Consider the following 23,386-nt stretch of genomic DNA (forward strand, 5'->3'; position numbering starts at 1 on the left):
TGCACCTCCTGTTCTTTCTCACTTGCCGAATCTTGTTTTTCACAATATAGGCAGTGTGTTTGCTGGGCCCCTGCAGAACTGGCCCAGGCCACTTATCTGTGTGTCCGGGGGGCGGGGGGGGGGGAGGTGGCACATGTGGGAGTGGAGCGGGACTTAGGCTCTTCTTTCCAGGCTTGTTCGATACAGAGATGATGGCTCTCTCTCTCTCTCTCTCACACACACACACACCCACCCCCACAAGGCCACTGCCAGGAGCGGCCGCTTGCCTTTGTTGGCGTGGAGGGGGTGTGGGCAGGGTCTGACTTCCCTGCTCTTTGTTTCAGCAGCTGGAGGGGGACAGGCAGGGGAGAGGGTGGTTTGCCTTGCCTGTTCCTTTCCAGCATCTGCTATTTCCCCTGTCCTGTTTCAGCTGAGATAAGGGCCAGTGGAAGAAAGTCAGGGTGATCTGAGCATGAATTTCACTTGTTTCAAAGCTGCCCCTTTCCCCTGCACTGGCTGGGCTCTCTGCTCTGGGCCGAGGGAGGGGGGCAGCAGGGCATGTGGGGGTGGGGAGGAGGCTGAGCTCAGGAGTTCGCATGACCCCATTTCCCCTCATTGCAGTTCAGAGTACTTGGGCAGCACTTGGGGGAGAACCCTGCTGGTGTCCTTCCCACTCTCATGGCATGGGAAAGGCAGGCTGAGACAGGACTCACTGGTCATCCAGCTGGGCCACAAAGACCTATTCAGAACTGTTGGGGGCCAGTTCCCATCTCTCACCTGCCTCACTGGGAGCCTCCCCGGGGAGGCAACTGCAGTTTGGTGCCAGGGGCATCATGTTATTGGGGCTTTTTGGAGCCACACAGTAACCTTGGTGTTGCGCGTGTTATGGATAGGTGGAGAGCTGAGAAAAGAATAAACATCCTGCCTGTGCCCACTGTGTATGAATGCTTAGGGCCTGCTCCATGGTCTACTGAGGTTGATCGAAAGACTCCCAGTGACTTCAGTGGGCTTTGGATCTGGTCCCCAGTTCCCTTGACTTCTGCCCAGGGTCACTAGCATGATCCCATTTGAGCCCACTGCCCGCCCCCCGCCCCAAGCACTCAACCCATCGGTCTCCTCAGTGCGGCAATTCCACCTGAGCTCAGCACGCTCTGTGACTCCTTACTCTCACCCAGTGCAGTCCCATCTGTATCCAGTTCCCTGCCACACTCTTTCCACATCTCGGGTCCTCTGTCCCCTCCCATCTTTTCCCTCTGCTTCTGAGCACTTCACCTACATAGGCACGGTTTCAGGAGCACATCACCTCACCTGCACCTAAATTAGCAGCTGGTTCAATGCAGGGCAAAAGGCTTGGGTGGAACACACTCTTGTCATCCTGCCAGGCCTGCAGCCCTATGGTGTTGCAGCTTTGGTGCTGGTCCTAGGTTTCTTATTTCTTCTCAGTGTTTGAGGGAGTTCCCCTTCCTTCAGCTGCATGGTGCCTTCCTAGATGATTGCACTGGATGGCATGCACATCTTGTCAATGGGCCTAGCCCATATGCACTGTCAGGGTACCAGGGGGGGTTGCTCAAAACCATGCTCGGAGCCCAGGAAAAATGCAAGGAATGCTAAGGAGATGGAGGAGGGAACCTCTTCAAGACCCCCACAGAAGCCCATAATCCAATAGCCCCACCACCCCTATTCTCTGTCTCTCTTGTAATTCAAAGCCAAATCCCTCCCCACTCAGCTAAACAAAACAAAAATAACTCATAGGGCCCATTTTCGGGACCACAGTCCTACCGAGAAGTTCATTTTAAATCCTGAAAATTTGCATAATATATATTTTAAATACAATGCTGTAAAAAAGTAATAAATGTTTAATTTTATTTTTATTAAATACTAAATTGCTGACGACTGACACTTTATTAAAGTGTCAAAGCAAGTGTTCCTACATTCTAATTACTTATTCTAACAAGGTGACCAATTCTTCGGGAGCTGTGCAGGCTGGCGTGTGTGGATGAGGGGCACTCCCGTTAAGTAACACCTATTAAACTATCATTTGCACCTAGAGGCATCTCATTAATATCTCAACTGGTGAGATCGCGCTGCCTGAGCCTACCTGACCTGGGGCGTTGACAGAAGAAATGGTTCCTGGATTCCTTTCCGCACTCCAGCCTCCCCCGTACAAATAATTCCCATAAAATTAATAATGACTATTCCACTTAATTGAATTCCTGATGAATGAAGATTCCTCCAGCCCCCTGTTAAATGCATCCCAGTGCTTCAGGGGGTGCTGCAGCAGAGTTTGGCAAAATCTTCTCTTTCTCTCTCCCTTTGTCTTTTTCTCCTTCCCTGCTGGCCTTTTCTCCTCTTTTGCCATCTGGCTTCCCCCATCCAGCTCACCCACTGCCACCTTTGTATCCTTCTGTTCCTCTTCCGGCTCACTGTCCCACTTACCTGTTTGCTCTCTCCCACTTCGCTCTGTAATTCGTTCCCCTCCAACTCTCTCATTTGACTCCTTGCTCGCTCTCTCCTGCCCCCTCCCCTCTCCCTCTTCCCCTCTGAATCACTCTCTTCTCCATCTCCGTGTTTTACTTTCTTCTTTCCACCTCTTTCCTCCTGTCTCTCCTTCCCCTTCTGCTTCTTCCAGCTCTCTCACACACTCTATCCAGTCCACCTCCTCCTTTCGTCACTCCCTTCCATTCCTCTCTTTATCTCAGCAGTAATGTCCGTGTTTCTAATGGAATCGTTTTCCAGCCGTGGTCTGCAGATCCCTGGGGTCTGCAGACTGTGTCTAAGGGGTCCATGGAATGTTGTTGTTACCATATATCCAGTGCTTAATTTGTAAAGAAAGAGGTGCCAGGGCTCAGCCCGAGCAAGCCCCGGCACAAATTAAGCTCTGGCAGGGTGGCCAGAGAGCGGCGGCTGCTGGCCGGGCACCCAGCTCTGAAGGCAGTGCTGCTGCCAGCAGCAGCGCCGAAGTAAGGATGGCATGGTATGGTGTATTGCCGCCCTTACTTCGGCGCTGCTGCTGGCAGCGGCGCTGCCTTCAGAGCTGGGCAGCCGGAGAGTGAGCCCAGAGGTGCTGGGGCTATGAACTGCCAAGCTGAGAACTCAGCCCCAGCAAGTCCCAGCACAAATTAAGCCCTGCATGCATCAGTGGTTTTCAATCTGGGGTTTGCAGACTACGTCTAAGATTTCCAAAGGAATCAGCACCTCCATTTGGAAATTTTTGGGGGGCCTGTAAATGAAAAAAGGTTGAAAGCCACTGATCTAATGTATTGTTTCAGCCCCCTTGGCATTATCTGGAGCCCCTCACATGAAGGATCCTGAGGAGTGGGCGGTACTCTGTGGGACCACAGGATCGAAGTCTAGGGGTGAGGATTTAGAACCACATCCTCAGAGTGTCCAGTGAGTGGATCAGAAACAGCAGGTGGGCCGAGAGTGATGGAATGCCTCCTTCAAAAATTGATGCCACACTGGAACCTTTTCATCACATTCTTCCCCTCCTAACAGTCTCGTTTTTCCAGCCAGCAGCAATGAGAAGTAAGCGTAGGGCATCATTCCCTATTTACCCCCACCCCACCCAACCACCACAGCTCCAGCATTGCAGCTGTCTCTGGACAAGGGTTGAAGCACAGCACTCCGTAGGGAGAGCGTTCTGCAGAGAACCAAATTCACTGCAAGATGGCAGGTCACTGTTGTCTGTTGGGTGGGTAAAGTATTACTGCAATCTGTGGCTTTGGCTGCTTTGATATCTATGCAGAGTGGAACGGAGACATTTCAACTGTCCCTGGGATGAAGGGTAGCTTTGTATGAAGGAAGAGGAGTTTTCAGCGTAGCCTGGATGGTAAGTCATTACCAAGGAGATTATAGGGGTGCTTCAAGAGACAGCCTGGAACATGAGTTGCAGGTAGGGTTGTCTTTGACAGCAATTCCTATACACCCTGTGGTGAAAATGCTGCTTGCTTGCCACTATCCTGTGCAATTCAAATGATGAGGCTGTGGTTTTTTGAATGCCTATGTATAAAAACACCCATTAAAAAATTCCACTGTCTTTTTAATTCATTCCAATTAGAAAAACAAACTGGAATCTACAATAAATATTAAAAACATAAACTCTATATTCAGTGCAAGCAACTTTAAAATAAATACATAATGGAAAAAATATCATTAAATAACACATGAATACCAAGTAAGGGGATTTTAATCTTCTCACTAGGGGAGGCTACTCCTTCTGCACTAAAGGTGACTTACAAACAAAATCACTCCAGCAGAATTAAAGGAGATAATTCAATAAGACTCCAAGATTGTGGGACTCAAAGAGGAACAAGGCAGCCTCATAGTAGACTCTCTTTCCACTAACTCCTGGAGATGAAGTCACTCCTCTAAGCAGAGAAATTTAAATGATCCATGACAAACCCATCAGAAGGAAACTGAAAAGTGGCAAATTCAAAGCCGATAAAAGAAAACACTTGTTCACCTATTGCCCAGTTAGCTTATGGAACTCATTGCCACAGGCTACTTAAAAAGAACCAATGAACCTCCCAAGCATTTTGAAAGGGATATAAACCGTCATGCTTTAGGGTTTAGCCAACCTCTGACTATTGCAGGTTAAGAGGAAAACTTTTCCGCAGTGGGAGTTACCCCACAGCTGCCTGCTGAAGAGTTTCTTGTACTGTCTTCTCAAGCATCTGGTGGCCACTGTCAGAAACAGGCTACTGGACTGGATGGGCCACTGGTCTGACCCAGTCTGACAATTCATGTATTTCCTGTGATCACTCCAAGGGGAATTGTCCATGCATTTGAAAATGCTGGGAGAATACTCGTTCAAACAGACATTAGAGGGGACTCTTGTGGAAGCTTTCTCAGTATAGTATTCTATCACTAGGAGTTTAGGAGAGTCACAAAAGTTGGGTGATGGACATCTGTTTGTCTACAATATAAACATTTTGATGAGGATACCAGAAAGCCCTGGTATGTCACTGAAGTTTGACATTGGTTAGAAAGGTGCAAATGAACTGTTCTCTGATGTACCGTAGCCCCATCGCTGCGAATAAAGTCCCTCTCCATTCACAGCTCTTTGCCACACAGAATGTGACGTGAACTGTCGTGAGCCATCCCCTCTTCTAGGCTGGAAGCTCAGTACATTGAGACAAACATAGAGACAAGAGAAAGCTGCCCACCTCTGCTGTCCTACTTCCATAGGGTCTGTAATAAACAGGCCTGAATGCAAGGGTCCAGCCTGCTTTGCCTAGCAGTGGATGTTCCTTTTGCTATGCTCAGCATCACTGAGGGGAGCTGTCCAACAGAGAATGGCTCCTGAAGAAGAAACATGTCTTGTGTATCCGAAAGCATCATCCACAATGAATGGCAAAAGCTCCCCTAAGTTAATGTCTGACAGGTAGGGCCTTCCCCACCTTGGTTTTGTTGATGTGTCCAAAGCTTTTTACTAATTAAATGAGTGGTGCATCTCCTGTCAAGTACCACATAGGGACATGATGTCCATTTTCAATATGCTGGTGGTTGCCAGTGGGAGAAAATTGTATATCAACGGAGGGAATGTTACCAAGGTCCTTATAGCCTCTCCTCCTCCTCCTCCACAGGAAGGATATTAGGGGGAGATATTTAATTGCCCCTACTTTCTGTAAAGGGCAAAGCCCGGCCCCTCAGAAGATGTGGGTGAGATGAGAGTTTGCACTGTAGGGGTCAGTGCTGTTACTCTGGTGCGTTAGGACATTGCTGTGATCACTCCCCTTGGTTAGCGGGCAGCACTGCGCTCTGTCTGCTTTGAGAGCCCTGCTTCTGACTGTTCTGATTTAGACGCTGGTGCTATTATCCTGTTGTTAGGACTCACAGGAGTCAGTGCATTGGGGCTGAGTGGCGATACCATTGCTGCATGTGATTTAGGATTCTGCCACTTATTAGGATCTAGGGTTATTAAGTAATATTCCTTTAGCAACTGTGGCATGAACTGTGTTTCCCCTGCTCCAGCTAGGAGGCAGTGGTGTTTCTTCTATGGTTGTGAATGGGGGCAGTGCTGCTGCACTCAGAGGGGTCGGAGGTACAGCTAGAAAGCTTGCCTGGCTCCTCTGCCTGGCTCCAGGCTGGTATTTATGTGAGCGCCTGAAAGGAAACCTGTGATCCTGAAACCCCCCTGCGTTTAGTCCGAAATCGCTAATTTACTTTCCAGGGAGGGCCATGTCAGCATTGCCCCTTTGTCTCTCATGAGCGAGTTGCTTTGAATCTGAAAAGATTGGGTGCAGATTTCAAGGGATGTACAGACAAAGGCTGTTTGAACAGCACTTGTGTAAATACTCCATGAAAACTCTTTGAATAACCTCAATGAAATTTTCTCTGAATTTGGCTTTATATTTTCCAGAGGCAGAAAGAAGAAGTAGGGGGGAGAGAGGGAGGGATGGTAGAGGAGGGAGAAATTTTAGTACTTTTTTCTCCCTGCCAACTTCACTGAATGCCAAGAAGTAGCTTGGCTTTAAAAAAATCTCTTTTTTGTTATTTTCAGTTTTAGGAGTAATCTCAGATGGGACTTCTTTGCTCCCAAACTTCTCCATACATTAAATATAAGGGGACAGTTAGTGTATTCAACAGCACAAGGACATTGTCAAGCCAGTTAATTATTAGCTGTATGTTTTTCATGTTCACTTGCTGTACATATGTAAAGCAGATGTGAAACAATTCCTCTTTAGCACATCATTTAGTTTGCATTAAAACGGAGCTAATTGTTTTGAATCAAAATTATATTTCCCCAATTTCTCTCATTTCTGCAAGTTACATCCTTAACTAAGAGGGATAAAAAACCCTTTAATTGGATTTGTTTTGGAGATATCTAGAATTTAACTCCTGTCCATGGCTTAGGACAAGGCTAGACTGGATGAAGGATAACAATTCTGCCTTGCCTCATGCAGGGGAAAGAATGAAGTGTGGTATGATACATCTGTTCCATCTTTAACTTCTCAGACCTCTGAGCGTCTTAGGAAGGACCTTACTCCTCACAGAAGTAACATCCAGGATCTGAGAGGTAATATCTTTTATTGCACTGAATTCTGTTGATGTGAAAGACAAGCTTTTGAGCTTACACAGAGCTCCTCTTCAGACCCAGGATCTGAGTCGGAGAAACTGACCTCAGCGGATGGAAGTGAAGGGATTTCTGTAGTAGTTGGGAGATGCTTCCTCCCCTGTTGTCCAGAAGGTGGAGCAGTGCTCCTGCTCTGGCCTCTGCTTCCCCTGCCCCTAACGAGCCAGTCTGTCTGAACTCCGAATGAATTTTGTTCTCTTTTCATCACTCTCTGATGTCCAGCTGCTCCTGTCAACACCTTCTTATAGCATGTAATTCATCGCTCAGACTGACAGCTGGGGCCGTGGGCCTGGGACCAGCTTCTTCTGCCATCGGCTGCACCCTGCGAGAGTCCCTGGCTTAAACAAGGGGCTTCCCTCTTCCTCTTTCTCTTGCACCTGCACCTGAGGCTAATGAACTCTCTGAAGGATTCTCCAGAAACAAAACCGAGAGCAGCCCTGTTCTTTCTCACTCTCTCTGGATAAACTTTATGAGCAGTACTGAAATTGTTCTTCTGTGGTCATAGGCTCTTTAAAGCATTCCCTGGAGCAGAGACGAAAAGCATTTACGCCGGGGACAGAACGGCTTTTAAAGTGCTTTGCAAGGCACAGATGGGAGTTGTGAAATGGTCTCATTATCAGGAATAGGCAATGGGTAGGATCCAGGTGGGGGCTGGAAGGGTGATGTAAGGGGCAGGCAGAGAGGCTGCCCCTGGCTGTTTTGGGACTGACTCCTCAGGAAGCACTGTCCATTGGGGGTTCAGGAGCTCGGGCCTTTTGTTCCAGTGCTCATGCTTGCTTTGATGGGAATTTATGGGCCAAAGAAGGAGGAAACGTGTCCCAAAATCTCTGGCCACTCGCCACCAAGAAAAGAACAGAGCATCCGCCCCACACCCCTTGGTAGTTTGAAGTCTTATGTGACAGTGTTTACTAACTTCACCAAACAAACCTGTGCGCCTATCACCCAGCAGACCTAGTGGGGTGTCTTATTTGCTAGTGCCCAGGCTAGAGTCCCCCCGCCCATCAGTTCTCTTTGGTCCACCAGCCAATTTCTGAGACTTATCCTTTTAACTCAGTACTTCTGCTTCAGTTCTCCTCTTGCACCTTCTCTCCTTCCCATAAGTCATTCACGATTTCCACTCATTCCTCTTCCTCATTTATAATTCTTCTTTATTTTATTACTTTGCATAATTTCCCTTTAGGATTTGTCATAAAATAAATTCTACCACCTTTAGCTTCCCGTTTATATTACCAGGCGTGAATAGGTTCTGCAGCTGTTGCTTCCAGCACCTCTCCTTGCTCCTGCTGCATCTTCCCCTTTTCTCACTTGCACCCCAAGCAACCGACAAGGTTTCAGAACATCTGAGATGCCTCCTGCATCCTGTCACTAGCTGAGGTAGTGAGGTAGAACGTCCAAAAGTTGACAGACAGCCACTGGCCTTGACCGCTAGTGTAGGTGGTTGGGTTCAATTTGCTTCCCTAAGAAACTGAGGCTACTGCAGTCCAGTGGGAGAGGAGGGAGGGAGAGTGGCTTGGAAGCAGAGATTGGTGAACAAGGCAGTTTGTAGAATCTGTGGGGCGCTTTCCTGTTTTGCCTGTGAATGGAGTGCGAAAGCTGGAAGCAACTGACCCATAGAAAGTAGCTCATGGATAAGACATGTATCTGTGCCCCACCCAATGCGGAGTGTTCCCGATGGGCTGCTCATGAGTGCTTTGTTCAGCCTGGTTCTGAATGTCTCTAACCAGCTGGGATTCTAGCACTTTTCTTGGGCAACTGAGGGCTGATTGCAGAGATGCCAGTGCACAGAGAGGTGTTGTTTACACTTCCAACACCTCCTGGGGTTTTACTTCCGTGAAGAGGAGCTGGTGACACCATTGTGAGTCGATCTCAGGAGTCTGGCTCACTGGGAGTTGGAAAAAATTCCCTCACTGTGTTGGCATCACCCCTTTTTTCAAGTACACTGCCGGAAGCTCTCTGGCTGTGATTTCTAGAAGATGGTCCTGTGACATTACAGCCACCATCCTGTCTGGCTAATGGACTGTCCCACACATGATGACCCCAGTCACTGCAACTTGGAGAGGAAGGACTGGTGATCCTGACTCCAGAAGAACTTTCCAAACCTAACCATTTGCTCATGGAATGTCAGGTGCATTTGACAGAGTTTTGTAATTTTACTCACAGCCAGATTTTGCCATCTCTACCAGGGGTTTTTTTTTTTTTCTCATTTGATGAAATTTTTCCACAGTAAGAACCATGAGTCTTCCCAAACTTGGGCTAAAAGTCCCATTTGGGATGTCAAGAGAACCTGGGAAGAAAGGCTATATACATGCTTATATGGCCCCATCAGTGTAATGTTTGAGCACCTTACAATCTTTAACGTATTTACCCTCAGAACACTGGGGAAGTTGGTGATGTTGTTAGCCCCATGGAGAATGGCAGTACAGAGAGATGAAGTGGCTTGCTTGAGGTCACACAGGAAGCCTGTGAGTAGAGCAAGGGATTGAAGGTAGATCCTCTGAGTCTCAAGCCAGCATCATAACCACTGGATCGTCCTTCCTCTGACCTTATTTTAGAGTGTAGGATTTGGTGTCAGAGTGGTTTCATGTAGGGGTCATTTCCTCCCTTGTTGGGGGGATAGCAAATGCTGCTATCATGATGACCAGGGGAGGTTTCTCATTATGTGGGAAGAGGATTACTTGGGGATAACTTCTGGTTTAATTCCATCTCTGTGAAGATCTGTGGCCACCCTGTCGCAATTCCTTTCTTCTCTTCTGGGGGAAGGACTGGTGATGTGATGTTGCTTGACACAAAGCTTGTTCTGTCCATTGCATAATTGCTTTTCCAACCCATGTGCCATGCTGGTGGAAAGGAAGCAAAGGGAAGCTTTTGGGAAGGGCAGCCGTAAAATGGGGTGGGATTATTTTCCTCTTAGCTCTGAGTGGCGCAAGGTGAGGCAGAGCTGAAGGCCAAGAGGTGCTTTCCTGAGTCTGAATACACCTCAACCACTGAGCAAAATAAGAAGAAATTCCGCTGGGAGACAGCGGCTCTTCAATTACTCTGAAAACATTATTGCAGGCTATTAAGGCTCCTGGAGGAAAACATAGACCTACTGTATACATGCAACAGACCAAGGATTTGGAACTCACATTCACATCTATGGAGGAGAAGGTTAAACTTTCCATAGCTACTGCTCTCCAGGAGTGGAAAGGCTCAGTGCAGCTACAGGAACGCTGATTAAAGAAAGTACCATGTTGCAGAGACATATGGAACAGTTGGAAAAATAACTCACAATGCTGATGTCCGAGAGGAATTCCTCTTGGGCAGGAAAAAATAAAGGGAGGAATCTCACTAGAGACGGTGGTGGAACTTTTGTGCAAAGTGGAAATTCTGAGTTGCTGTTTTATATCCAAGATGGGGTGGGGGAGGAAACCCAATGCCCAAATGTGGTAATTTGGGATTCTGTGCTCAAGTAGATAGCACCATCCCCTCCTTGGAATCAGTTCTCTGCCTGTAAGTACTGGGAGAGGGCTTTACAACGGACACTTGGAGCTAAGGTTTAAGCTCTTCTTGAGGTAGTTCTGAATGCAGATATTCTTGGCTTGTTCCATTCTTGAATGAGAGCCTCCTGGAAGTCGAAAATGGAAGCAGACGTGAAGAGCTGTTATGTGCCAGATGTTGGCAACAAAGCCCCAGACTGCATAGATCTCACCTCGTATTGTCTTTCATTACAAATAGGAAACTTAGGCCAGGTGAAAAATCCCAGGCCTAGTTCTGAGTGAACTCAGGCCAGATTAAGGATTTGTGTCAAAGCCACATACTTTCAACTGAAGTTTCCTTGGACTTTTTGGCTCTGATTGAACCTGAAGCTCAAAGCAAAACCTGGGAGATCAGACTCAGGTGTGTCAGACCAAGGAAAATGGTCCCGTGGTCCCTGGGTAGCAAAAGTACCTGGCTTGGTTTTACAACAAACATGTTTTTACTAATATGGAGAAAGTCTTGTCTGATTTGAGTTCGAGAGGCTGATTTTCCCTTCATGTGCTGCCACAACAGTTGATATTAGCTAGGGGACTCCAGCGAAGAGAGCCTAGGTTTAACACTCTGGGGGCTGGTAGCCAGACTTTCTCAGAAGAGGGTCCTCTAGCCTGGATTTCACTTCCACCTCGCTCTGACGAGCCTGGCTCTGTTAACCATTAGCACTCCATGAAAGGCCCATCATTTCACTATGGCTTTTGCCTATGATGGGGGGGCTGGTGAGTTGGAATTTAGTTTGCTCCAGGGGAAGAATTTTTTGGTTCAGTGTTGTGCAAACTGAGTCAAGCCAATCTTTGCTGTCAGTCCATTGACTCCAAGGGACATACACCCAGGCTGAATTTGGCCCTCTCTGCTTTTTAATTTTTTCTTTCAAATTTGGCACTTGTGCTTCAAGTTTTGCTCATTAGGCACATTGCACAATGTAAAACCAAAACTAACGATGTGTGTTTTCCCCAAGTCAGAGCTGATGACACAAGCCTGACACCATTGCTCCAGACAGAAATTTATTCTGATTAAAGTGAATCTTAGATTATTGCATCCTCGCGAAACCCTGGTTAATTTATGGCAGTGTAAAATCCATTTTTTTAAAATGACTGTGATGCTGCCAAAATCTTTGCAGATGTAGAAACAGCTTCACGGGAGAATTTCAATCTAACATCAACAGGAGATTTGGAAGATGAATTGTGTGAGAATCCCTCTCCTCCAAAGATGCTGCTTTGTTTTCCTGTTTAGCATATGGCTTGGCTCTCATATTGTCTGTTTTATTATGTTTTAATTATTGTTGTTTATTTATTGTAAGCATATTTTAATTGTTTGCATAGCGCTTTGAGTGCCTTGGTAGGGGGCCCCATTATAAATTAAATTATTATTAAAAAGTTGTTATTATGTGTACCTGCTCCGAACTGAGACTGAGCAGGGAACCCACTCAAGCGCCTGGAATTAATTTCCCCCCTATTCTTTCCCTTTGTTTTTCTCTATCTCCATTCAGGCGCCAAGTTTGGATGGTTAGGGTATGGGAATGAGAGATGGTCTGGTGCCTCCTTTTGCATCTCTGCAAGGCAATGGGAGTTTGGCTGTTGGCTTCGATGGGAGCAGGACTGGGCCTTTTACAGATCCTTCATGAAACAGGATGCTGTACATTTCCCCACCTGCTAGCCATCCGTCTTAGAAAGGGGGTAGTTTGTAGAGTCCAGTGGATGTCTGACACACTATAATGTGCTCGGTTGAGGACTGGCTCATGTGACTAATTTTTGAGAGGAAATCCTTAGGCAGGTGCTCATCTGTATGCATTTGTGAGGCATGTCCATTGATAGTGGCTCCTTGGGGCCATCTGCCGGCTGCGGATTGCTGGAGCGCAGGAGCACTCTGGCCGGGCCCCTGAAACACTCCCTATATGGGGGCTGTAGGGAGGTCAAAGAGGAGACAGCTGTGCCAACACTCCATCAGCTGCACACTCTGGCACATCAGGGGAATCCCCAGCTCAAGAAATCCGGTTCATAGAGGATTTGGCCTTGGGACTCCATTGGCTTCTGCAGAAGGTGGATGGGGTGGCTCGCCCACTTCTGCTCTGACAAACTTGAAGGTCTTCCTGTGTTGGCTGGAGACCACTATGAGTGTCATGCAGGCCAGTAGCATCCCCTTAACTCTGACTGTATGTCCTCATGTTTGTACTGAGCCTAGCACAATGGGACCCTGGTCTGGAACCTGGGTGCCCAGGTGCTGTGGCAATACAAATTATAATAGCAATAATCTCCCTGCTGGTCAAAGTCATGAGTGGCAGTGGATGAAGTGGGTTGGAAAAATTAGCACTTTCCCCTTCCAGCATGCCACTGCCCCAGACTCATACTGAAGTCAAACAGAACCTCTCAGGGAGGAAGTAGGGGCAAAGGTGGTTTCCCTCTTCTCCCTCACCCCATTATTTTTCAACTTATTCACTGGCAAGTTCTTTCTCAGACCAGAACCAGCAATGCCAAAATGCCTTCATTCTCTTGGTGTTTCCGGCACTATTGGAAGCGGCCATCTAAAGCTGTTCTTGTGAGATTTCCAGTCCAGGTTTTCAGATCCAAGACCTGTGGATAGCCCAGATCAGCATCCAGGCTTTTGGGTTGAGCTGCACTGAACATAAGGATCTTTACCCACCACTGGCCACAAGAACCTCCTCAGCTGTTGCTTACAAGGCAGAGAAACTGATTGTTCTGATGCTAAGGGGATAACAGCACTTCCGTACCTCACAGGAGTGCTGTGCAGATAAATACATTAAAGACTATGAGGTGCTCAGATACTACAGTGATGGGGCCCTGTAAATTCCTTAGTCAGATAGATTAGGGGTGACACTAAGGCTTTAGTTACCTCAACTGGTTGCTAGGTCATCTCAGCCCTTCCGAGCTGGTGGCAAACTTCACACCTGCACCTCTCATAACAAGACAGAATATTCCATCTCTCAGCACCCTCCAAACTGCTATTGTAGCTAAACCTATAGGGTCATTTCCTTCTGCCTTATATAGACTCCCTTGATTGGTATACACTGTGGGGTAAAGGGACTACCCAAGCAACTGTGCGGTTCAGCAATTGTTCTTCCTGCTGTCTAGGAGGAGGATAAAGAAACACAGGAGTTGGGTTTGCATAACATGGGGCACACTCCGGTAAACTCAAAGGTGAGGTACTGGTAGGATAATGACTGTGGAGGGAAATGTAGCTGCCATGACACACCCAGGCTTAGCTCACAGCTGCCTTGAACTTTAGGGAATCAATCCTGAATTCCCACACTTGGGCAAAATGACCATGAACTTCAGTGAGAGAAAGAAGTTTAGGGTTGGGCCAGCGAAGAAATCCTGCATTCCCTCTTCTGGCTAAAATCACCAGGAGACCTTCATGTCCAGGCTGGTCAGCCCCCACTGTATAGCTAAAGCCATTGGATAGATCTACACAGCAGCTGGGAGTACGCTTCCCAGCATGGGTAGACAGACAGGCGCTAGCTCTGCTTGAGTGAGTGCACTAAAAATAGCAATATGGCAGTGGCAGCACAGTCCTGCCTGACCTCCTGGTTAGATACTCGGGCGGCTAGCCCAAGACCCAACCCATGCCACTGTGGCCACGCGGCTGTTTTTAGCATGCTAGCCTGAGCAGAACTAGTGCTTGTCTATCTACCCACATCTCTGGAGCAGAGAAGGGGGTAGATAGACAACTTTAGGGAGCGAAGCTTGATTATACAGCATCTCAACTTTAGGGAGTGAAGCTTGATTATACCATGGTTGTTTCCTGGGGGCTACTTTTTCCCATTTTCTATTCAGTGGAGGTTGTCGCTCATACAAATGCTTCTCCGTTCCTGTTAATGCTTTACTGTTCATTATTATTAATACGTAGATGACTGGTTACTGCAATTTTAGGCTGGAATTTGGAATCCTCTGCTCCTCTTATTCTTTATAGATTTTATATTCAGCACCTCCTCTCTGGCTGTTATTGCCTTCCTGCCTGTTAGCCATTATCCGTCTATTGTGTCATCACTTGGACCCCCTTTTCTGCTCCAGCCTCGCAGCATGGGCAATTGGGTCACTTTTTGCTTCTTGTGTTCCTTTCTTGGGTCCTTCCTTGCTCGGATTTTAATCATTGATGGAGCTGGGCAAAACAAGATGACCATTCTGAGAAATTTCACATTAAAATGTTCACCACTTTGGCATGCAAGTTCCATTGAAAGTCAGCAGGATGTGTGCTCCTAAACCCTTAGACAGATTTTGAAAATCATCCCCATAAGTCTTGATTCTGAGCTCACGCAAGAGTCAGTAGAATTATGCTGATTGTAAAACTGGTTGTAAACAGATACAGAATAAAGCTCTCCATTTGTTTCATGAAATGACGTCAAAAACATGCACAATTTCAAATTCTTCATATTGGCAAGACAAAGTGATTTTTCCTGTCCAAAGGAAAACTTCCAAAGTCAGGAAATTTTGTTTCTGAAGAGGATTGTTCTGAGTGAAAATGGGCTTGTTTTCATAGGAGAATTGGGCTATTTTTCTAGTGGAAAAATGACAACAGTCTATGAAATGGGACCTTTTGGAAAAACTGAAATGAAACACAAAAACTGAGATTGATACAGAGGTTGAACTGTGTTCTGAATTTTGTTGCCAATCTCCAGCCTTTGCCTTCATTTGCTCAGGCAGACAAGATGCTGGGACAGGACTGGATGCTCTTACACTGGGCACTACTCCCCACATCCCCTTTTGCTCTCCCCTTTCCTCTTCTGCACTTGTCTGCTTCTTTCTTTTATCATTCTGTTCCTTTCCCCTCCTTTACTCAAGTTGCCCTTGTGTTTGCCAGGGTTTTCCTAGGCCTGGATGCTCAGTTACAGTAAGGTCACAGTGACACTCACATTCAGGTCCTTGTCAGAGCCATGCAGAGGGGTGTCAGTGTAACTGAGAGCCAGAGGACATTTCCATTGCTTCCCTCTATTCCTTCTGTTTACCAGGACTGACAGGGCTGTTCAGCCCATGCCTCGTTTTTTTAATCTGGCACCTGCCTCTGGGGAGCTACATAGTATGGCTCAGCTGCTGCCTTGCTCCTTATTTATTCCTTCCACTCTGGGACCTTGCAGCTTGTGTTTGATTGGAATGGAGTTCTGTACCCCTCACTATCCCCTTCTCCTCCAAACCCACTTCTCCTCCTGCACCGAGGGGCCATTCAGTCTTGTCGGCCTGGTTCACAGTCTCTGTGTCTGATGGTTTCTATTTGGTGTAATGCGCATCTTCTTCCCACCCCATCTGCAGCTAAATTGATATTAGCCTGGACTCCCTTAGGCTCAGGCCCACTTACTGATGTGTAACTTACACACCCTCGCCTCCCAGTCTAATGGAGTCTGTTAGTGTAACTTACGCTCTGAGGGCATTACTAGGAGAATGTGAGAAGGGATATGTTAAAGTAGGGCATCGCCCCACTCCTTTATGCTCTACCTTCTAATGATACCGCTGGGTTTAAGGTTTAAATTACCTTCACTGAGTCAGTCCCTGATCTCTGTCACAGTGGTAGAAATCTGATGTAACAACTTCAGCTGAGTTACTCTGGGTTGACAGTTATGTAACAGAGATCATAATTTGGCTCCATTGGACTGCTTTGCACCCAGTTAGGCTTAGTTATGTCCCTTATACCATGGGTTTTCCAATACTATTTATTTATTTGATTATATAGTTCTCACATGCCCTGCAAATCTTCATTCGTTTGCAGGAGGATGCCTGAGTATATTTGATCATCTACCTTGGGATTTCAGCGTAATACATCTTCCCTTGTCTACTCATGGGGCTAATCCTGATGTCACTTGCACTAGTGTAAATCAGCAGTAGCCCCCCTGAACTGGCGTTTCAGCAGTGTAAAACTGGCACGAGAGAACCAGGCCCAAAAGACTTTGGTGCATGTGCAGCTACCTATGCAGGCCCAAGTTCACAGGCATGTGTCTTTAAGAAAGACATAAATCCCCACATCTATTCCATTAGGAAACTGAGTTCTAGTATGTCCACTCCCATTGCTCAGAATATTGCCATAATCCTTCCTCCAGGGATGGCATCTGTGTTTTGAATTCTTGGTAGTCAGAAAAAAGGGGAGCGGAAGTTCAGAATAACCCGGTGACTGCATCACCTCAATGGGGCGCCTGGAGGCTTTTTCTTCACTGTCCTCAAGGGAGTTTACATAAGAGCCTTCAGTTGGACAAATTCCACCCCCACCCCTTGGATCTAAACGGAGGTATCAGAAAGGCCAGGGGTGCTGTCTGGGGATTGGGTCAGAAGACTGTAGACTTCTAGCAAATTCTGTGTTATGTCACCGATAGACAGACTGACACATCCCCCCCACACACACACCACCCTTCTTGTACAGTATGTGGTGCATAGCTACATGGGATACATTACAGCACCATGTAATAAAATGAAGAACCCTGTGCTAAATTGCACTCATCTCCTTTGCTTTCTACCCAGGAATTCATCTCCGTTGGGACTTGCTCTAATGTTACGAAAGCTGCAAAACAGAGCAGCCCTTTAAAAACCAAAACAAAACAACCCCCCCCAACTAAAAAACCACAACAACCTGCCACACAAATGTTTTCTTCCTTCCACCCGCAAATGTATCCCCACACGCATCCAGGCCTAAGGCTCAACATTCTGTCTTGTGTGTCTATAGCACTCATGTCACATAACTGGACAGGTTCAATATCCCGTGACCTGTTGGGGCTTGGAACTGGAGCTTTATATCATGAATCCCTTCAGTGGAGTTCCTCTGACCCACCAAATGTACTAAGAGTTGCTAACCTGGACTGTGGAGTAAATTAGAATAGTGTGATTACAACACAACTTTGTGGGCCACTGTTTTGACCCAAATCTAGTTGTTTTGAAAAACATGCTTTTGTATTAATGTGTTTTTTTCAAGCTGGTTATTCCAGAATCTAGCCACCTCCACACAGCCTGGACTCCCTAGCTTTCCATAGTGTCGATGGAGCCAGAGGTCCGGTGACTGACGCTGAGCCCTTTTGGTCTCTCTCCACGCCACAGCTCTTAACCGTGTTTGAAACTGTTTTCCCAAACACCGTAATGGCTGACATGGTTGCAACACGTTTTGACCACACGCCAACATAGTTACACGCTAGACATTTGCTAACAAGCCTAGTCTATAGCATGGCTTTTGCTCGCATTTAAGACAACTCCACACGCACACGCAGTCCTGAATGTGGGCCAAAACCATGCCAACTACAGCTATGTGGTAGCTAGCATAGCTCATTCACAGTGTAGGCAGGTCCATTGTGCGTCTCTTCTCAGGCAAGAAACCCCCCTTGAGGATGAGCGGCTGATGATAACAGGTTTCTTTCCTTTGAGTAGCATAGGCCAGATGTGGGCATGGTGTGGCGCTCTAAGGGTTAAAGAGGCTGCGTCCTTGGTGGCGTGCAATTTATGATCCTGTGAATCCTTTTTTAATTATTTTGCAGTGACAGAGGTGGAAATATCCAACTTCAAACGACTGGCTTTATTGATACGCTGCTATTTGTGCCTCTGTGGAGGAACAATCCCATAAAAGCAATAAATTAGAAAACCCTTTTTCTCTTCAGAGAGACACTTTCTGTCTATGTGTGTGAGGCCTGGTGTAAAGACCTTTCAGCACCACAGACGAGTTCTCAGTCTCTCTGCGAGCTCTGGTGAAAAGCCATTTAGTCACTAACTACAGGGGCACTTTTATTTCTTCCCAAGAACTGTTGTAAAACACCTTTTCACTTTGGCTGATCTTCCTTTCCAGGCTTGGGCCAGATGAGTTGTTTGCACTAAGTTTGGAGGACTATGTTTCGTCTGCATTCATTAACATTGGCTTAGCTGGCAGATTGTGTTTAAGTTTGTTTTGTTATTGGTTTTGCTGTATATGTGCCTAGGTGAGAATTGGTAGGCACATTTTATAACCAGAACAAAAATCTAAAAATACAATTAAATAATATTTCTGGAGATCATCAGATTTGGGCCAATGTGGCAGTGTTTGCTTGCCATTGCATTTGTCCGTTTTTCACCACATGGAAAGTAACAAAATCCATCTCCCATTAATACAGACAAAAATGAGCAATCCATCCCATTTAATTTTTTTAAAAATGTCAGTGTTTATTTAGCCACCCACGACAGAGCTGTACAGAGACGTTCCTTTGAGCACACAAACATGCAGGCGTAAACACACCATGCATTTGTGCATGCGGCCGAATTCAAACACGTGTTCACCTCTTATATATTTGGCCAGAGTCTGTGCGAATCTGTACCCTGTGCTGCACCACGGAAGTGCCACAGAGAGTAAATCTGTGCAGGGTTTTACTGCACAAAGCCACCCACATAGTCTCACATCCCTGAACTGACTGAGAGATCAGTACAGCTAAAGTTATAGAATCAGGCCTGATTTTTAGAAGTGCTGAGCACCAACAACTCCAGTTGAAGTCAGAGGAACTTATCAGTGCTCAGCACTTACAGTCTCATAAACATACAACCACATGAGCTCTCATTCATTTGTGAGTGTTAGTACTACTCTCCCGTGCAGAGTATGGGCCCGATCCTATAACCCTTACTTTTGTGAGTTGAATTGGACTAACCATAAAAGCAAAGGGTGTGCGCCCCATAACCTCTCCCTTTTGCCATACACTGCCATCCTTTTAATATACGTTTGCTATTTCAGTAGCACTCACTTAGCATGGAATTTCTCCGATAATATCTTACACACACGTTAAAACAAAGTTTCGGTTGTGATGGAAATTGACAAACCCAAGAACGCCACCCTTAACTCAGCGATATCAAAGGCACTGTGAGCAGCGTGCTCTGTACAGTGCACAAGGTGCAAATCGCCGTGGTCGATGAGACTAAGGCAGCAAAGGAGAAGTTATGCTGCCTTGTGTCAGTGTGTAATATGAAACCATCAATCTGGGGCCTGGTTTACAGCGAAACTAATGTGTCTCTAGTTTTTTATTTAGTCCTGGTGAAGGTGGCAGCACTGGGAGGGGAAGTCTTCTGTCACATAGACCTCAGAGAGCAGGAGTGCAGGTTCCCACAACGAACAGGATTCAACCCTGACCTGTTGGGACCTGCTGTTAGGGTGAGAGAGTTTGTCCCCATGTCTGTTCAGTCCTCGGCTTCTCTATTGAGATTGCCAAAAAGGGTGTCAATTCCGGCCAGTGGTGATGGTGCTTTTTGTGATATGCACTAAAGGAAAAGGCAGACTTTGCAAACAAATCCAATGATCACCCTTCCAGTGCTTGAGTCTGGACTATGATCTCCGCATTTCTGCCCCTGGAACGAGAGTTCACAATGGATACAAAATCACGTTTTGCAAAAGTGAATTCTCAACATTTTCACAATGAAATTTTTGTTTTAATAAAAGGAAAGTGACAATTGATTCACTTTGCAAGTTGCCCAGGACTCTGCAAAATGTCTGGTGTTTTCATGGCATGATATGTTTTTTTCATAACAGTGAGACCACCAACTCATTTCACAAAGGCCACCAAGCAGCTGGCAGGTGATAATGACTTTCACTCACCACCAATCTGGCCCAGATTTGAAATAGTGACCTAGAGGTGAATGGCTCTGTATTCCATTAGTAGTCCCTTGAGCCACCCAATAAACTGAAATTAAGGGCCTGATTCTCCTCTCACTCACACCAGCATAAATCAGGAATATCTTCATATGCAGTCACAGGCATTACACATGTGTAAAGCTAGTGTAAGTGAAAGGAGAACCAGTCACTGACCTGCAATGGGTCTAATCCTGCTCCCATTGAAGTAAATGGGAATTTTGCTATTGATTTACATGGATGTTGGATCAGGCCTTGTGTGATTAAACATTCAACACCTGTGCTACTGTGAAGATGCTTTTCTGTAGTAAGCTCATTTACACAGAAGTTGTTTCCCCTGTAGTTACTGGGTCAGATTCTGATTTCACTAAGCCTGGTAAAAATCCAGAATAACTCTGTTGTCATCCATAGCACTGGGATCAGAGAGTGGCCAACAGATGGCAAACTTTAAGGGCCCTGTTAAGACAAGATCTATAACAAAAGTTCAGTAATATTGGTTGGTCCCATCTACACTGGCAAGACCCAACCAAACAACATAACTGAGACACTATTGTGTTATAATTCCTTGACATGGTACCATCTACTGTGCAAAGCAATACTAAATGTTCTCTGTTTGAAGTAGCCTATGAGCTATTTTATTGGAAAAGAACAAAGATCCATCTAGCCCAGCACTGGCCAGTGTTAGATGTTTCTATTCTACAGCATGTTCATAAAGCTTCCAGGCTCACCATATGTTACATATGTATCATGGGAAGAGGGGGACACAAAGACCATTCTGGATTAGTGATGCTCATTGCCTGCTACTGAAGAGGTGGAGAAGAAGGAAGCAAAACAGGAATATACCCCAGCTATTCTTGGGAAACTTTCTGGGTCTAGACTCTGTGGAGTTGTTGGGATTGAATTTGTGACCTGAACATCTGTCTGGCTAGCCCAGCATTTTGGGAGCATATGAAAGGTGGTTTTAATGCAGTATCCAGAAAGCCATTTTTCTAAATCGGTAGCTAAACATTCCCATTGTTTCACATCCCATTAGGTGACACCAGTCGCCTTGTGTTGTGCTACAAGGCTCAGTCTTATGTAGCCTATAAAAAGTGGTACATCTCTCCAGACCCTCTTTTATAGCAAGTGCCATTGAAAGATAAAAGGGCCCAAAGCAGAACCCTAGAGCTGAACCCCTAGACTTTGGGGCAATTTGGGTCTGTTCCTTCATGTGGTGCTCAGGACCATCTCCAGGTGCTATCATTTTCAGAAACAGGTTCTACTTTCAAAGCTTTGTTGTTGCTGTTTGTTTTTTTAAGGTTCATGATATTTGATTAACTCAGGGCAGTGCTTCTGCCTGGTTTTGGAATGAGGACTTTTGTGTGTTCAGTGAACTGGATGCATTGTGGCAACAGAGCTTTTGAGCAATTGATACTCCGCTGTTTCAACAACTGCTCTACCACTAGTCAAACACATGACCACAATCAAACTCAGAGGTGTCCAGTTCACCTACTTATGATACAACCCCAGCCAGGAGACCCTGATGGCATCATAAATTGTCTAAACACATAGGCGATGTCTTCCCATTGCCTCTTAGCCTCCCCTTTAGTTAGCTGGATTCCCGCCCTTCCACACTGGTACTGCTAGAAGGAAAGGGTCTGTCTTTGTTTGCTTGCTGGCATAAATCATTGATAGCTGTGAAGCCATGCTGAACATCTGGTATTTGCATGTATTTTTTCAGGTAAAACCTGGTAATGGCAAAGGTGTAGGGGCAGGATCTGTTTGTGAATGCTCTGTGTGTCCCTTTCAACCTGGAGTTATTGGCTCCATCGTGTCAGAATTTCCGAGTCTGTGTCATCATTTTGTGCCTCCCCCTATAGAAGACAAAGTACCGTAGCATGCTGCAATGATGGTCCAAACCACCACAGCTCATAAGAGCAACGCTGCAGTGTCTTAGGCAATTATGGTAGTATACGGTAGAATTTTTCATAATGGTCTTTCGCTGCTGGTCAGTCCCATCACTAAAAGGTCAAGGTGTCATTGGTCAGGTCAGGCCAGGTCACTGAAAGACATAAATGTCTGACATTTCATTGGCCTTCCTAGCACATATGCACCTCTGACCTGGGGATTCCTATCCCACTAGGGGGCACTAAGGGTCGATTTTCCCTCTGATCCTGTTAGTTTCTGCTCTTTATTTGAGTTTCTCCTTGCCTCTCGCTCTCCCTCCTCTTTGCTGGCCAGCTCAGACTGTTTAAATTGGAAATTATTTGTATTACTGTCTGTAAATAATAGATGAGGGAGTGAGGTGGAGTTGGTGTCCCTTCCATAAACTCCTCCTCACTTTAATTAGTGCGAAGCAGCCTGGTGAGAATGCGAGCTGCCTTGATGCTGGTAATTAAAATTGAAACCACTGAAAAGCTGCTCTATTTTTTATCAGAGCTGCTGTTCGGAGCCGAGAGCCTGCGGACGGCTCTGCAGTAAAGAGTGATAATGAAGGTGTGAATTCCCGGGGGGAGGAGGGGCAGCTGCAGCGATGGCTGAACTTACACCAGATGAAAATGCAGGAGCAATTAGAGGTGGCTATGTACAAGCTGGGCATCAGAGATTAGTTGGCACCTTGGGAACATGGCAGGAAGGGACGGGGAGGAGGAGTTTGGGGGTTATTTTTAATAAAAAAAAATGGGGGGAACAGTGACGAGGAACTTAAAGGCAAACATCCAGTTTTCCTGTAGGGCTGCCTCTAGCCTGCAGGAGCCAAGGGGTGGTGGAGTCCGTGATGTGGTGCATGCAGGGAAGACCCATGGCAGACAAGACTCCCAGTAGGACCGCTCTGCTCGGGAGCTGCAGGAACAATGGAATTGTCCCACATGGGTTTCTAAGCAGAATCTTGGGTTTTGTTGGCTGGGAAACATCTTCCCCGGCATGCATTCCTGGGTGCATTTGTCTGAGGTAGAATGTACATTCCTCATGGTCGAGACCTGGTTTCTTAACCTCTCCAGGCTACGTGCACGTGCAGCTTTCTGTGGGTCTGACCCAAAGCCTGTCGAAGTCAATGGGAGTCTTTCCTTTAACTTCAGTGAGCTTTGATCAGGCCCTATTACTATTAAATAACAATAATAACCGGGCTAGTAGAGAGATCACAGAAGTGAAAGTGAAAGGGGTGGCGGGCGGGGGTGGGGGGAGAGAGAAGGCTCCTATTACAAGTTCGCCAATAAGGAGTGTGAGAAGAGACATTCAAAGTGATCATGCACATCATTATTAATTGCTTCCTGCCCTGGTGCA

The sequence above is a fragment of the Lepidochelys olivacea genome, assembly GCF_965140295.1.
Source record: "Lepidochelys olivacea isolate rLepOli2 genome assembly, chromosome: 10".
NCBI lineage: Eukaryota > Metazoa > Chordata > Testudines > Cheloniidae > Lepidochelys > Lepidochelys olivacea.